The sequence below is a fragment of the Austrofundulus limnaeus genome, unplaced genomic scaffold (assembly GCF_001266775.1).
Source record: "Austrofundulus limnaeus strain Quisiro unplaced genomic scaffold, Austrofundulus_limnaeus-1.0 Scaffold3, whole genome shotgun sequence".
Classification (NCBI taxonomy): domain Eukaryota; kingdom Metazoa; phylum Chordata; class Actinopteri; order Cyprinodontiformes; family Rivulidae; genus Austrofundulus; species Austrofundulus limnaeus.
In genome coordinates this window covers 2,012,959-2,018,438 of record NW_013952405.1, presented here as the reverse complement: position 1 = coordinate 2,018,438, position 5,480 = coordinate 2,012,959, and positions in this window count along the sequence as shown.

Below are 5,480 nucleotides of genomic sequence, written 5' to 3'. Positions count from 1 at the left end.
CATCATGTTTTATGTATTTATACATAATAGTAAATGATGGAAATCAAACTTTCAATGTATTCAAACATATTTATGTGAAAACATATGTAGACATACGTGACCGAAAACATGACCTTGCCCTTGGCGGAGGGAATAAAATTGAATCAGTGTGATAACACAGATGTAAGCAGACATGTTCTGTGCACATACAGTGAAGGTATGATGTAGAGCAATAATATGACATCACACATGTGATTTAGAACAAAGGGGCACACTAATACTAGAGTGCCACCTGCTGGACACTTTGAAACACACTTGGGACAATAAAAAGAAATAATGGTGTTAAAATAAAAAAAAAGATTCCTGTGTCGGCTTCGTGATCCAGAGCATCACCAAAATTTAATGGTTTGTTACTTGAGGCAGTACACACATGTGGTAAAAATGTCATGACAATCCGTCCACAAGTTTTTGAGTAATGTTGTCCACAGACAGAATGACAGACGGACAGACAGACATACGTGACCGAAAACATTACCTCGCCCTTGGCGGAGGTAAATATATATGTCTATCTAAAGTTTTCTCTGCTGTGCACTTTGAGTCAAAGATCTCTGAGTAGTTTGAAACAGCTTGATAGAACAAAAGGAGGAATTCTTCTGCTTTGATGGGTTATATACAGTTTATAACAGAAGTCAGAGAGCAAACATGATCCAAAGCAAAGCAGATTTGTGTCTCTGATGGCTGAGCAGGTAAATGAAGTTATTGACTGAAGCTGTTTTCCTGACGCTGCATTCAGGCTGACACAGATGTGCTTTATTAGACGGAGCGAATCAGATTACTCTACGTTGTGTCTGCTGTGACCCCCGTCCTTTCAGAGAGGAGAGCCGAGCCGAGCCTCTACCTGAGTTTTGACAGGTATGGACAGAACGACACAGTAACACAGAGTGAAAGAGACAGAGAAAGATAAATGGGGCAGGAAAAAAAAGTCTAAGCACTCAGTCATTTAGAAACTATAAAGTTTGAATTTATTTTCTCTGTTCTCTGTTGTGTTGTCATTTAAAAAATCAGACTGATCTGCTTTCAAATAATTTATACGCAAATAACATAGTCTTTAGTTTGTACAATAAATGTAATTATGAAGTGATGTTCTGTTAAATAGTTGTTAGTACCTTATGAGCTGTGACATCAGTCATACAGATAAAGGAGAAAAGGGCAAATGCTTCATCCAAGCGAGGCTAATGGCTGTTTGGATGGATGGATGGATGGATGGATGGATGGATGGATGGATGGATGGATGGGTGAGTAGGGAGGATGCCTATTTTAAAACTGTTTTTCAGGCTTATGGAACAACTCAGTGATGTGAAAAAATGCTACTTTAGTTGATGTTAAACCTCTACAGTTTTGCTTGACATTTCTAGTTTGTCACTGTTGCAACTGAGTAGCATCCATGTTGTAGTGGGGACAATTTAGAGTTACCACTTAGCCTAAAGTGCATGTTTTTTTGGTCTGTGGGAGAAAATCGGAGTGCCAAGAGAAAACCCACGTATGTACAGAAAGAACATACAAACTCTACTCAGAAACGGCCAGGATATGATCTGACAACCATCTTGCTGAGAGGCAACAGCTCTACCAACTGAGCCATTGTGTCTCCTCAGATTGAGCAAATTAAGTAAATTGTTAACCTAACAAAGCAAAAAGCAGAAGTTGTGGGAAAACAACTTACAGGACATAACACAAATTGAACAGGGGGAGCGTGATTGATGGCTGAGAACCACACAATGATCTGTAGAGGAAATGGCAAGAAACCAATTAAAAATGCACAAAGGCAGAGGGGAGATGGGCAACACCTGAGACTAATCACTAGACTTGAATGCTGGTAGGAGAGGGTGGCAAGAAACAGCTGGAAAACCACAGCGAGCTGACTGAGGGTAGAAATGGAAATGACACTGGAGGCATAAACACAAGGGTTACAAAGAGATCTGAATATAGAATCACAAGAGAATCAGAATCACATGAAAACATGGGTCACATAGAACTAGAAAATGACTAAAGTTAAGGGACTGTTTTAAGTAAATAAAGCAGGGGGCGTAACATGGAAGTTCTTTAAATAAGAAAAGGAAATGTTCTCCAACAACTTCCAACACTCACCTGTTTTTATGTTCACATTATAAATATTTCAAATGACTGACGAGCCGATGCTCAGTGTTCTGCTGTCTTGTTTTCTTAGTTTGCTGCAGTTTCCCAAGAGATTATTTTTAAACCATCCATCTGTGCAGCGAGGCTTTGTCCACTCAGCTTAACTGTAGTTTATCTCAGTGTCAGCAGACGAACATTTTACTGTTAATTTGTGTCTGTTTTCTGACTCATCATCTGTAAACAGTACCCCCCAACCCCCATCTGTCACGTGGCATCTGTTTGTTTTTTTAAGCAATAAAGTTCAATGTGTCAAGAGTTGTTTGTTACAAAAGTTCCATTCTTTCTCATTACTGCAAGTTTATCTTTGTTTAATTTGTTCGATGGATGGAGTCCAAATAATAAAAATATAATGTTCCTTTTTTCCCCTATTTGTTTGAAAGGATAGTGTGGTCTGACCTTGCAATGCATCCTCTGTGAGCTTTTTGCTTTTGTGCTGTGTTTTCTTTATAAAAGCCTTCGTTAAACTCTTTGAGTGTCCTTCACTTGTCTGAGAGGATTTTTTTAATAATGAAAAAAAAAATCCTGCCATCATCAATCACTGCTGTTCTCTTTAGACCTCCAGTTTTTTTTTCATGACTTGTTAAGTTAATCAGTGCTCCTTTGCTTCAGACTGGACCTTGATTTGTCCATTCCTAATGTTCCCATTGTCTGTCAGCTATAGTTTAATCCTTTATTAAAATCTGTTTTAGACTTGACTGGAAACATGGAATTAGAAGGGCCCACATTTACTGTAAACTTTTTTGTAATAGCTTTAAATTAGCAAACAAATTAGGTACAGTAAATGAACAAGATAAATAAGAATATAAAAAGCAGAACATTTATTATATGACTGAAAGATAAACACATTTTTGTATAAAATAACAAAACCAGTATTCCTGTTTAAATACGATCAAACAATTTTAACTAAATGCAGAAACTGATGTTTCTTTGTTTGAGAATCGTCTCGTCATTGATAAACAATGAGTTAGCTAGCGAAATGTTTTCTGCAGTCGGCTTGGTACCTACAAATAAAAATGTAGCACAATGTACAGATTTAATAAATATATTTGCCTGATTCGTTTTGGTTACCATAAGTGCACATCCATGCATTCCAATCTGTTGCATAAAATTACTTTATTGACAAAAAGTGTCAGACAGAACCTCACATATTGTACCACAATGTTCTGCTATTTTGATGTGTGTTCATTTGGTGGAATAAATAAGTTTGATTTATCCTTTAATATTTACTATATCTCTTCATTCACCCTATGTTCAGTGTGTTTAAAAGGGTGAAAATATCAATAAATTGCAATGAAAGAAAAATCTACAATATTTTTGGCTCTAAAACACATCAAACCTGCTCTCTTTCTTCACCACTGTGGTGCTTTAATCAATTTATTTCAGCTCTGTGGTTATATTCTCTCAGATTTCATCGTGTATGATGACATTCAGATTAGAGTTCCAGTATAGAGTTTGTTCTTGTATTTCTGTCTATGATTACTTCATTTTCATGGCCTGCCACTATGAAGTGCAGACAGTCATTTACCTCTGTGTATGAGTGAGTGTTTGTCTGTTAGCAAAATATTTTATACATGCATAACTAACATTTGGAGTCAACCCAATTCAACATGGCTACCACCACAGAAAACACAAACAGTTTTAATTGTTACAGATATTTATTAATATAATATAATTTGATGTAGTYGAGGTCTTTGTTTACAATTTAGTTGCACAGTATGCAGTCCTTTGAGAAATGCCACTTTTCATTACAACAATGTCCCTATTTTATATAAAGAACACAGATCCAGTCAAATGTCATTTGGCAAGGATAAACTGTGGCATTTAAAGCTTACTGTAATATGAGATGGATGGATGGATGGATGGATGGATGGATGGATGGATGGATGGATGGAGTGGTGAGTAGAAGATAGATAGATAGATAGATAGATAGATAGATAGATAGATAGATAGATAGATAGATAGATAGATAGATAGATAGATAGATAGATAGATAGATAGATAGNATAGATAGATAGATAGATAGATAGATAGATAGATAGATAGATAGATAGATAGATAGATAGATAGATAGATAGATAGATAGATAGATAGATCAGTGTGTGTTCTCAGCTCCGTCTCTAGTAATTTGAAAAAAGTGAGTTCCCAATCTAACACTCAGTGAAAGGATATTTTCCCTCATTTTCTCCTCCTCCGTGCACGTGCATTTGTACTGTACGTGCACACACGCTCACATGATGCAAAGCTGGGGGACGAAGTGAGGCGATCAAGGAGCAGTAAGGCGAATATATCTCTCGAATAGATTCTGTCATCTCCTGCTGCACCTCCTGAATAAATCCAGAGCGGGGACACAGGTTTTTTTTTTTCAAAGGAGGCCTCTTCACAATATGCACCCAGAATTACCAAAAAAACTCCCCCCACCCCAAAMCTCTCATTACGAAAACAGCTCAGGGACACAACTTATCACGATAAAATGGATTCCTCTCTATCATCTGCACTCATCTCAGTGGAGTAAATAGCTTCCTGTGGGAATTCATTAGACTGCTTTCACTTCCACCCGACGGAGCCTTCCCTTTCAGATCAGATTAAGGACAGGCAGAGGGCTACTCTTATGTTTTATTGAAATCCAGCCTCAGTGAAGCTCAGCCGAACATTTTGATGCATTAAAGGTTTATCCGGTCCGTTTTCAGCTAGTCCTCTTTTTTCTGTTCTGTTTGGAACCACACTTTCTCAGTGTCAACTTAAGGCCAGCCATTCACTAAAAGAAAACAGCCTTGGCGAGGCGGATACCACACTCAWGTATCAATAGATCCTCTGTGTATCGAAAGGAAGAGCTCTCCTTCTCTCCTTTTCTCTTTCAAGAGCGCTCTGACATGAGCCCAGGTTTTCTCCACGTGTTCTCAGCCTCAACCTGGCTGTTTACAACACTCTGCGTGCATGAGCGCCCATTCATAACATTAGAACCACTTTAAGGTCWATTAAAAACAAACAATTTTTTCTGTCAATACAAATTTTTCTCTAAGGAAAGTTGGAAACTTTAACATTCGTTTTAAGTTGTCCAGACTTATAATAGTTATCAGTCAATCAATCAATCAATCAATCAATCAATCAATCAATCAATCAATCAATCAATCAATCAATCAATCAATTTCTACATGTAAAAAAACACTATTTGACCAAAGTGCAGTACAAAAGGTAAAATATTAAAACAATGTGGGTGAACCAAAATAACAAACAAAAATAATTGCATTAATAAAAAATAAAGTTACACGGCAAAACCAGTTAGAGCAATAAAAAAATAATAATAGAAA